Genomic DNA, 12,416 nt, shown 5'->3' with positions numbered 1-12,416 from the left:
TTGTACAATATGGGTATCAAAAGAAAGGTGTTAATTGTTAGTGAGTCTTTTAAAAGGGAGTAATCCTTAGTTCCATAGGTGGACGCCGTTTCGAGATATCGCCATAAAGGTGGACCAGGGGTGACCCTAGAATTTGTTTGTACAATATGAGTATCAAAAGAAAGGTGTTAATGAGTCTTTTAAAAGGGAGTAATCCTTAGTTCCATAGGTGGACGCCGTTTCGAGATATCGTCATAAAGGTGGACCAGGGGTGACCCTAGAATTTGTTTGTACAATATGGGTATCAAAAGAAAGGTGTTAATTGTTAATGAGTCTTTTAAAAGGGAGTAATCCTTAGTTCCATAGGTGGACGCCGTTTCGAGATATCGCCATAAAGGTGGAGCAAGGGTGACCCTAGAATTTGTTTGTACAATATGGGTATCAAAAGAAAGGTGTTAATGAGTATTTTAAAAGGGAGTGGGCCTTAATTCTATAGGTGGACGCCGTTTCGAAATATCGCCATAAAGGTGGACAAGGGGTGACTTTAGAATAAATTTGTACGATATGGGTGTCAAACGAAAGGTGTTAATGAGTATTTTAAAAGGGTGTGGGGCTTGGTTCTATAGGTGGACGCCTTTGCGAGATATCGCCATAAAGGTGGACCAGGGGTGACTCTAGAATGAGTTTGTACGATATGGGCATCAAATTAAAGGTATTAATGAGAGTTTTAAAAGGGAGTGGTGGTAGTTGTATATGGGAAGGCGTTTTCCAGATATCGACCAAAATGTGGACCCGGGTGACCCAGAATATCATCTGTTGGATACCGCTAATTTATTTATATATGTAATACCTGCCACGATTTTAAGGATTTTTTATTTCGCCCTGCAGAACTTTTTCATTTTCTTCTACTTAATATGGTAGGTGTCACAACCATTTTATAAAGTTTTTTCTAAAGTTATATTTCGCGTCAATAAACCAATCCCATTACCTCACATTGTTTCATCCCTTTTTTCGTATTTGGTATAGAATTGTTGCATTTTTTTAATTTTTCGTAATTTTCGATATCGACAAAGTGGGCGTGGTCATTGTCGGATTTCGTTCATTTTTCATACCAAGATAAAGTTAGTTCAAGTAAGTACGTGAACTAAGTTCATTAAAGATATGTCGATTTTTGCTCAAGTTATCGTGTTAACGGCCATGCGGAAGGACAGACGAACGACTGTGTATAAAAACTGGGCGTGGCATCAACCGATTTCGCCCGTTTTCACAGAAAACAGTTAACATCATAAAATCTATGCCCTACCAAATTTCAAAAGGATTGGTTAATTTTTGTTCGACTTATGGCGTTAAAAGCATCCTAGACAAATTAAATGAAAAAGGGCGGAGCCACGCCTATTTTGAAATTTTCTTTTATTTTTGTATTTTGTTGCACCATATCATTACTGGAGTTGAATGTTGACATAATTTACTTATATACTGTAAAGATATTAAATTTTTTGTTAAAATTTTACTTAAAAAAATTTTTTTTTTTAATGTGGGCGTGGTCCTTCTCCGATTTTGCTAATTTTTATTAGGCGTACATATAGTAATAGGGGTAACGTCCCTGCCAAATTTCATCATGATATCTTCAACGACTGACAAATTACAGCTTGCAAAACTTCTAAATTAGTTTCTTTTTCTTTTCTTTTAAAAGTGGGCGGTGCCACGCCCATTGTCCAAAATTTTACTAGTTTTCTATTCTGCGTCATAAATTCAACTCATGTACCAAGTTTCGTCGCTTTATCTGTCTATGGTAATGAATTGTCGCACTTTTTCGGTTTTTCGAAAATTTCGATATCGAAAAAGTGGGCGTGGTTATAGTCCGATATCGTTCATTTTGAATAGCGATCTGAGATGAGTGCTCAGGAACCTACATATCAAATTTCATCAAGATACCTCAAAATTTACTCAAATTATCGTGTTAACGGACGGACGGACGGACGGACGGAAGGAAGGACATGGCTCAATCAAATTTTTTTTCGATCCTGATTATCTTGATATATGGAAGTCTATATCTATCTCGATTCCTTTATATATGTACAACCAACCGTTATCCAATCAAACTTAATATACTCTGTGAGCTCTGCTCAACTGAGTATAAAAAATAAATGTAAGGCGCGATAACTTCCGAAGAGGTCTACGGCCGAGCTTCTCTTCCAATTTGCGTCGTGCTCCTCTTGATTTTTCCCTACAAATTGGCCGAACGGCATCTGCAAGGCAGATGAGTTTTCACTGAGAGCTTTTCATGGCAGAAATACACTGGGAGCGCTTGCCAGACACTGCCGAGGGGCGACCCCGCTTAGAAAAATTTTCTTCTAATTGAAAAACCTTACTTCTAAAATTTTGATATTGCTTTGCCCGGGAGTTGAACCCAGCGCATACGGTGTGATAGGCGGAGCACGCTACCATCACACCACGGTGGCCGCCATAATCAAAGTTTAAAAAGTTATATAAAGCATCTTGAAATTTTAAGCAATCTAAACCTGTATCATTGTTCGTTTAGCGGTTAAATGTAAGTTCGCAAGGAGATAGTAATAAATAAAGAGTATTTTGTGTAGTTCGAAATTATTATGAATTTGTTTGAGTGCAGCCGGAATGGTTGTAACCCTAGCCACCAGTGAGTGTTAAGCGATCATACTTAATTCCGACTCTTGCCTATTTGTTCGTGCATTTTTAACAAAATGAGCAACTTAATCATTGATAGTACTTAGTTTTAGCATAGAAAGGTACATACGCGCAGATATGTGACACTCTCACGATCAGTGGTGCACTCAAGAGCTTCGGAAAACTTACATGTCATGTGAACACAGCGACAGCAAGAAGTGAATCAGTTTTCACTCGTACGTTAAGCATTATCATGCGTGAAATCTATGTTCAAACATTCTTCAGTAAACGCATACTCTCGAAGCTCAGCTGGCGTTGTGCACCACTGCTATAGGTCTATGCTAGAAAAAAGAAAGGTTAAACCAAATGGTATAAACGCAATGACCTTCAGGTCCTGGAATAGAAGCAATATCAAAAACATTTCCGAGATAAACCCGAAAGGAAGAGGCTTTCAAGACCGCGCATAAGCTACACAGGAAACACTTTTTACAAAAATAAAAAGTACCGGCTGAGAAATACATAGCACATGGTAACTTCATACTACAGGCATTATTATTTATGCATAAGAGCAGCAGAGTGTTGATAAATATCATTCAATAACTCCAATGCGACATAACGTGGGACTTTTCACAAAACAGAAATGCCACAAATCAAGCCAAATAGGCAAATTATGTTCGTATGTAAGAGTACGGGGTCTTACCACAATAATTCAAGACTTCTGCGAGCTGTGGCACCCGAAACCGAGAAGAGTGTTTGCTTAGAAAAGGCACCGCCCGACACGACGTAAACTTGCGGCTAAAATATCCAAATTGTGTACCGTAACCCTTTTAAAAGGTGCCATCTCAATTTGTAGCTTCTCCAACCCAATTTTCAACCTTACCTACCATATTTTACAGCGGCTATGTTAAAATTTGAATATCAAAGTTCAACAAGGTAACGCCTTCGCTAAAATATACATTTTTCGTTTCTTCTAAAAATAAAATAAAAAGATTTTTATTTTAAATTTTTTAGTAGTTACTGCTTACAAAAAGGCAATTGCAACTTTTATTAGTAGTTTAAGTAATTCACAAGTGAAAATTCTTGTCTTTACTTATTTGTTTAAAATAGCAAGATTTAAGGGAATTAGTGGAATTTTCGCTGACAACACTGGCGAAACAACAGAATTCCACCTCGCATCATAACAAGAGAATTCCACCTCTTTGTCAGCAACTTAATTTGCACAGCTGAAAATCGTAAAGTATGCAAGGACGTGCATTGAGTTGGGCATTCAATGAGGTGGAATTCTACAGCGACTGCAACACTCAGGAGGCTAGCCATGGCCTAATCTTCTAAATAGTTCGATTTGTGCGCTGGGTGGCTCAAATGTTTTGATCAAACATTGCATTCTTACCGATTTGTAAACTATATTTCAGGTTCAAAGTCTCTACATACAGGAAGTTAGTTAAAAATCGATTGCAAGATTCCCAATTTAAAACTAGTTTTGTCAATATCTTGATCCATGCGCCACCTAGCGAAAATTTTTTGATACAATATTGCATTACTACCGGGTTCTGACTTACGGCTCAAGTTTCATGCCTCTAGCTAATCGGGAAGTTACTCGGAAATCGATCGCAAGATTCCCCCCGTTTTTAAAGAATTTCCAATCATCTTGACTAGTGGGCCACTTAGCGGAACTTTGTTTCCTAGAAGTTGTATAGTCACCAGGCCTCTAACTATGTGCCAAGTTTCAAGTCTCTAGCTAACCGGGAAATTAGTTAAAAATGGATTGAAAGATTCCCAAATTAAAATTGTTTTCTTACTATCTCGATCTGCGTGCCACCTAGCGAATTTTGTTTTCTGTAGATTATATTGTCACCGGGTCTCGAACTATTTTCTAAGCTACAAGTCTCTAGGGAACCGCGAAGTTAGTTAAAAATGGATTGAAAGATTCCCAAATTAAAATGAATTTTCCTAATATCTCGATCCATGCGCCACCGAGCGAAATTTTTTTGATCAAGTATTGCATTGTCACCGGGTTCTGACTCACGACTCAAGTTTGAAGTCTCTAGCTCACCGGGAAGTAAAAATCGATCGCAATATTCCCTGCGTTTTTTCAGAGATTTTCGTTTATCTCGATTCGTCTGCCACCTGGCGGCATTTTGTTTTCCACGAATTGTAGTGCCATCGACTCGCAAACTATGTGCTAAGTTTCAAGTCTCTGGATCACCGAGAAGTTAGCAAAATTTCCATTTTAAAATTAATTTTCTGTATATCTCGATCCGTGCACCGCCCAGCGAATTTTTTTTTTTCACTTGCATTGTAATGTCTCCCAGATCTGAACTATGTTGTAAGTATCAAGTGTCTAGCTCAACGGGAAGTTACCGAAAAAGACTTTTCAGTGGATCAAAAATTCCTACGGAAATGAGGGGACAATCATGAAAGGGACTTAATATAAAGGTAAAAAATAAACGTAAGGCGTGATAACCTCCGAAGAGATTTAAGGCCGAGCTTCTCTGCTAATTTGTGCTATGCTCCTTTCAATTTTTCAAACAATTTGGCCAGACGGGACCTACTCGTTTTATGCCGGCTCCGAACGGCATCTGCAAGGCCGATGAATTTTCACTGAGAGCAGTACACTCGGAGTGACAAACATTGCCGAGGTGCGACCCCGTTAGACGGATATGGCTTAATCAAATTATCGTGTTAAAGGTAGGCCAGCGACGGACGGATTTGGTTTAATCAATTTTTTTTCGACACTGATAATTTTGATGCATGTTTATATTTATCTCGATTCCTTTATACCTGTAAAGCCAACCCTTATCTGATCAAAGTTATAATACCCTGCGTACAAATACACCTGGATAAAAAAATATTAATAAATAAACAACAAGTAAGGGTGCTTAACTTCTAGATTAAATCGAACACTTTTATAATCAGAGAGAGTCTTTACTATAGGAAATATAATTCAGAGATTTATTCAGAAAGATGGCGGCTGTACCGAATGGATGACATACTGCAAATCACGAGTAGAGCGATGTTGCGATAATTTAAAACAAAATTTATATACCTCAATTATCAATGAAATTCTGGAAATTGGTTTTTTTGAATAGGGCACTCCTTCGGCCAATTTTGAGTAATGTAATTTTTTTTATATTTATTCTTTAAATAACACATAAAGAATTAAAAAGCATTGATGTAATGTAAGTTTTCGGATAGATATTAATATGTTCCCTCGGCATTGTTTAGTCTTTTTTATAAATGATGGCGTGGTCTTTAAGAGATTTCGTCCATTGTGCAGAAAAACTAAGCGAATTTCGTTGATATTTTATGAACGAGTTATCGAAAATTTACAAAAACACTTATAGATTTACTGTCGATAAGTTATCGGTGTTTCGTTGATGCCTTTGTCGACAAGGTATCTGTAATCACTCTATTAATAAACAGGTATCGAAAATATTGTAAAATAAAAGCTTGACTTGACGATAACAAGCTGACAATAAAACGATAACTCTTTGATACTGTTTGAACTGTCCGGTCCGTGAGGACCTCGCATAGGCTAAAAGAGTTCTTAGTGTTTCCGGAAGTTTGTTTAACAGATAAGCTGAAAAACTCTGTCAAATACCAAGACCTATGTTATAAAAGAAATCCATCCTCTTAAAAAATACTATAAGCTATCTAAGATCATTGCCACTAGCTGCTTCTAGATCTGACCGCTTTAATTCTCCTGATATCTTGTATACTAACATGTAAATCGCAGAGTTTGAGCAAACAATGTGTTCTAATGTTTCTTTCTCCAACCCGTACTTCCTAGGTCTGCTATCACATAGAAATGTCCAGTCAGAATACCCATTCTTGAGCCTACAGTCCTCCATTTTAAATAATAGGAGTAACACTGTTAGTCTAAGGCTTTCAGACTTGCACATAATCTTCGACACTTAGCTGAATATAAATAAATTGAGTTACCTTTTTAAAGAATTTCGCGCAAAATTAGGCCAAAAAGTATTATTCTCTGCCATTGATCCGATACTAAAATTTTGGTAAATGTAGTTTCACTGTTGAGAGCACAATTATACGACGTTCTCACTTTAAATAGTGATTTGCATCATTGCCTCCCTAATTCACACAAAGTTTTGTTGATAATAAAATCGACAAAAGGCTAATCCAAATACAAACTTTCACGCAAATTTTTAGTATAAGCCAAATCCTGCTTGCTTTTTTGAATTTATTCAAACTTCGGCACACAAGTGATTGTAATTATCTGTACCTAACACTTCTCTCCCACCACTGTGACAAAGCTACTTTCAATTTGTATGGATTAACGTTTTACGAAAGTTAGAAGCATTCACTTCAAATACAGAAAATTACAGGCAAGAAGCTGTTTAAATTCTAATAATAGCAAGGTCTATAATACGGGGAAGAAAGGGCGAAGGTTGTTGAGCGTAAGCAAATTACAAGCATTACGAAATGTCAAGGAAATAAAAAAACCCCAAAATTGAGCAAAACACACAAAAAAGTGGTTTAAGTGCACGAGAAAGCATGATACAAAAAAACCAATGTGTATATTTCTAAACCAAGGTTTATGTAGAGGTGAATGTGTTAGAAGGTTTCACTTTAAGTAAAAGATTGGCAGGGATACTTACTAACAGGTAATTTGCTTTGACCTAGTGGGAAGGTAAGGCTAAAAGCATTACGAATAAGAATAGCTAAATTGGTGAGTTGGTAGAAGTAAATTGTACATAAATTTCTATGTATATATGTATGTATATGGGGTATTCCATCCCATTTCGACGAATTTTGAACCCGACCCCTTTAGAATTGGCTGAAAGTTTTTCTTTTTCTAGCTTACGAAAGACGTTTTTTAAAATTTTTTCAAATTTTTTCGTCCAACTTAAAAAAAGTTATGAATTTAAAAAAAAAACACCGTTTTTGTTTTCAAAATGTTATAACTTTTTCAAAAAATGACCGTTTGGGATCTTTTTTTAATTATACTTTTCGGAAAAAATACAAAAAAAATTTTTAAGTTTTTTTTGTAATTTTTCCGTTTTTCGAATTTCGCCATTTTTTTTCTCATAAAAAACTTCAATCAATTCTGGATGCTATAACTTTTTCAAAAATTGTCCGTTTGGGATCTTTTTTTTTTTAATTTATTTTTAAATGTACTTTTCGGAAAAAATACAAAAAAATGTTTAAAGTTTTTTTTTTTTCAATCAAATAAAAAAAAAATAATAATAATCGGCCCACTCCGGGATTAGTGGGGATGATTGCAGAATTGATTGAAGTTTTTTCTGAGACAAAAAAATAAAAAAATGGCGAATTCGAAAACTTTAAAAATTTTTTTGTATTTTTTCCGAAAAGTACATTTAAAAACAAATTAAAAAAAAAGATCCCAAACGGTCAATTTTTGAAAAAGTTTTAGCATTTTGAAAACAAAAACGGTGTTTTTTTTAAATTCATAACTTTTTTTGAGTTGGATGAAAAAATTTGAAAAAATTCTGAAAAACGTTTTTCGTAAGCTAGAAAAAGAAGAAAAACTTTCAGCCAATTCTAAAGTGGTCGGGTTCGAAATTGGTGGTCGAAGTGGGATGGAATACCCCATATATATATGCAGGTAATTTGTATACAATGAAAAGTTAGCTAGCGCAACAGCAGTCAAAATTTTAGCTTTCAACCCAAATCACCCTCTTTGACATGAGCATGAAATTTTCTCCGCCCAGCCAGGTTTCATTAAAATTATATAGAATTAGAAGTTGTGGTTGTTTTGTGTAATAATAATAAAAGAAAAATGAAGGAAATATCTGTTTACCATGATTTTTAATTGAATTTTTTCTTTATTTTACAGAATCAATTTATATGACGTGATTGGCGTAATTGCTTCAGATTCTTTGCTTCAAAGCCTACTGCCACCATGCAACTTCATGGATGGCATTAAGTTATATCTGTTCGATTGAAGTTAACAATTTGTGGTAGTTTTTCCAATAAAAAGTATGTAAAGGATATTAATTCATTTTAGCAGATACTTTTTGCCGGCCACATAAAACTCTAGCTTATACCAACCTCTTAAGAAAATTTCTTAAAATGGAGTTACAATATGAAATATTGAATGTTTGTCCGTATTTTCAATGCAAATCTTGCAATGAATTTTTAAAATTTCTTTGAGCTATAAACGTTAAGCTTTAGAGATAGGTTAGGACACCGAGACAATGCAACACAAGGGAAAAATTCCGTTAGGTGGCGCATAGATCGAAATAATTAGATGAGAATTTGGAAAATTGAAACCGGCTTTTAAGTAATTTCTCGATGAGCTAGAGATTTGAAATTTCAAACTTAATTCAATATAAAACATAATACAACAAGTTTCGATACTTTGAAAAATCTTACGGAACGGGGAGAATCTTGCAATAAATTTTCAAGAGACTTCCCATTGGGAAAAAATCTTGGAAGTTCATCCACATGCGCACTTGTGACAATTCAAACTCGGCATATATGAACAATTTTCAAGTAGCCGAAAAACTAATGTAGCCTGACGTATTTTTCTGATATGTAATATATTGTGACGAATATTAGCAACACTAAGGGATACTATCATATCTAAGCCAATACTAAGCAGTGACTTATATGCACATCAATAAATCAATCATTATGTCTATACATATGTCCATACAAACAGCGGAGAGCAACGCACAAACACATGCATATATCTTAGATACTCCCAAAAGTAGGCAATAATTTGTGGAAGTATCAGTCACACATACACGCGCAAATGAGAAGCTATAAACGCAGTTACAGCTGGTAATTTTATAACTGATAACTAACTAGTAAATTCTAGAAATAGAAGCGCCTAAAAATATGCCAACGAGGAAACCAAACAGTATAAAAGCAGCAACAGTTGAGGCACGACAAATCAGTTCGATTTAAGCAAGCTATCAGTTGCGAAGAATAAGTGATATTTTCAAGTAGTCTAATAAAGACAATTTTCTGCATTATTAAATATTGGAGTTATTTATTCAACAGTTTAGTGATTCGAACGTTAGTAGATTTGAAATAAGCGGAATTTCAGTAAATTTGTAACAATATTGTATGCATACAAGTATTTTATGCATTTTGAATTAATAAAAGGAAGTTTTTCACCTTGTTATTAATAAAGTCCTACTAGAACTAAAAACTAGAAAAAAAAATTTAAGAAATTCCCTTTATATAAATGGACAAAAAATCAGCGAATAATTTGTCTTATATAAAGACATAGTCTAGCTGAACTTTGATTCTAAAAGTATGACTTAGAAATTGTAAAAATATTTATCAGAAATATAAAAATAAAAAGGCGGAAAGCTTACAATTTTTTTTTATTTCCTTTCAATTTAAATTTCCAATGAAAACTAGCTAGGACGGAAGAGCCTTCGGCTGTGCCATCATATAAAAGATATGGAAAATTTATCATCTTGTTGATTTCAACCTGTCGAAATATAACTTCTTCGTCTGTTGTTACTACTAGCTTACTTAAGGTAGGTGCCTTTTTGATTTTATGATGGCTTAGCCAAATCACAAACATCCCGACTATACGCTTTAATAACCGATAACTGTGTCTCACTTGCAGCTATAGGGTTTAGCTGGCTGTATTGCAATGCAACTTTCACGATATCTGGTGTTGATAAAAACCAAGTAAAAGAGCTCTCCCACAGTATCGTGCAGCATTAGGAATTTTTTAGCGGTTCAAAGCAGTGGTTGGGCTTAGAGACCTGAAGAGCAAGCGCATGGCATGGGTCGGACGCGGTTGAAATATGACGAAGGGAGTTCAAGAGTTTTTCTGCGAGAAATCCTCTACATAGAAATTTGTGTGAGGAAGACGAAGATTCAGACGACGGCATGAAATGGACACGTCACACTTTCGAAATGGCAATAGATTGATCCCTTTCTACTAACAAATTTCACCTTGACTTGCCCGGCTCTATAGTCTTTGCTGCATCTATCGTATTTCCTATTTGAGGTACATGCGTTTAGATCATGTTTCTTTTAACTATAATCCACTCAACGTTTATATTGGTCACCATCAGTAAAAAGAGATTTCTTCAGAGGCTTATTACCTAATTTTTTCAATAGAACTGGCTTTTGCGTTGCGGGTCCCATGCCCAGCGCTCAACCTGGTACGCAATTTGTGTTTTAGTAGCCTTTTGCTATATGCGTAGTCATTAACTGAGTACCTATTTTAGTATAAAACCTATTTTGTACTGTGTTTTGATGAGGTGACATACGGTTAAGTGCCATAAGGTTAGTTGATCTAAAGACCACTGTAATTGCAACAGGATGAGTTAAAGTTATGACGTTTTAAAATTTTACTGAATGAGAATTTCATGGATAAAACTTTAACCATAGTTTAACTATAATATGACCAGCACAAAAAATGTATTTATTTATTCCAAAGGAATACTCACTGAAACCTTTTTAATCGGATTTTTAACAGAAATTTAACCACAATATAGGCCGCTGGCATAAGTTTGGAATAAACATCGCGCATTTGTAATGGAAGTGGCCTATTCGTTAAAAAAAAATCGTATAGTCTGGAATGAAGTCAAATGACGAAAAATAGCAAAAAAAGCGCAATTTCTTAGCAAAGTAAATGAGGAAATTCGCCTTATACTCGCACCATTTGTGGTTTTGAAAACGTTGGTTGGTTTCACCTCTAATGGAAACTAACTCACATTATTTTTGCAAGTTTATTGCCATAATATATTACAACAAGGTATCAAGTGCTGGGTTCCAACCAATTCATACATCCCCATTTGCTTTATTTACCTCATGATCGTTTATCAAAATAATAATATTGAAAATTTTATTATTTAATCTTCAATAATAGTTTAATATCTGTACGTATGTACTTTGTCCGTATGTCCCTTCTTATTCTGTTCTATATTTTGACTTTGCAAACACATGAAACTAGCTCAAAGCGATTCCCAACATCCACATCGAAAACACATTAGAAAAGTATCTCTAAGCGTTCATCACAATCACCATTTAAAGAAATATTTATAAATATACACATTTACTTCGTTCAAAGGATATATGCACATTGGTGGCTTCCGCTTCCGGCAATTTAGTATCTGCCAGTGTTTGACTGACAAGCTTGCTTAGCATCTTCCGTTGGGGTTTGGTCAATATTCTACCACCAACCATGTGTTTGCAAAATGGTTACATAAATAGTTTTGTTTGTGAGGATATTTACGGAGAAAGTTGTACAAACAGAAGTCTCATTTATTACCCACTAGATAATTGAGGCAGACTTACTTACTTGAGTATGCTCAACATAGAAATACAAGTTTGAAATAAAATTTTGGCAGTTTTCTAAAAGCTCTGCTCTGTTTTCTGATTGCCATGCTTAATTAACGATTGGGACTTATTCAATTGAAGTACGTAATTATCGAACGAACCAGAACCATTTACATTTTTATACTCAGTTGAGTAGAGCTCACAGGGTATATTAACTTTGATTGGATAACGGTTGGTTGTACAGGTATAAAGGAATCGAGATAGATATAGACTTCCGTATATCAAAATCATCAGTATCGAAAAAAAATTCGATTGAGCCATGTCGGTCCGTCCGTCTGTCCGTTAACACGATAACTAGAGTAAATTTTGAGGTATCTTGATGAAATTTGGTATGTGGGTTCCTGGGCACTCATCTCAGATCGCTATTTAAAATGAACGATATCGGACAATAACCACGCCCACTTTTTCGATATCGAAAATTTCGAAAAATCGAAAAAGTGCGATAATTCATTACCAAATACGCACTAAGCGATGAAGCTTGGTAGGTGAGTTGAACT

General features: G+C 35.2%; 1 protein-coding gene across 9 annotated transcripts in view; it reads left to right on the top strand.

Moving 5' to 3' along the window:
• Nucleotides 1-12,416, top strand: part of Octbeta2R (Octopamine beta2 receptor) — a 733,310-nt gene that overhangs the window by 589,370 nt on the left and 131,524 nt on the right. For 6 of the 9 annotated variants that reach the window (XM_067762595.1, XM_067762596.1, XM_067762591.1 and 3 more), the window contains one exon: nucleotides 8,441-8,583. The exons of the other annotated variants lie outside the window; for them this stretch is intronic. The gene's annotated coding sequence lies outside the window, so the exon portion shown is untranslated. The remainder of the gene's footprint in view (nucleotides 1-8,440; nucleotides 8,584-12,416) is intronic. 9 annotated transcript variants of the gene reach the window in all.

This window comes from Eurosta solidaginis, chromosome 1 (genome assembly GCF_040869045.1).
Source record: "Eurosta solidaginis isolate ZX-2024a chromosome 1, ASM4086904v1, whole genome shotgun sequence".
NCBI classification, from domain to species: domain Eukaryota; kingdom Metazoa; phylum Arthropoda; class Insecta; order Diptera; family Tephritidae; genus Eurosta; species Eurosta solidaginis.
The sequence above is the reverse complement of the archived record's forward strand: the minus strand, read 5'-3'. Positions and strand labels throughout refer to the sequence as shown.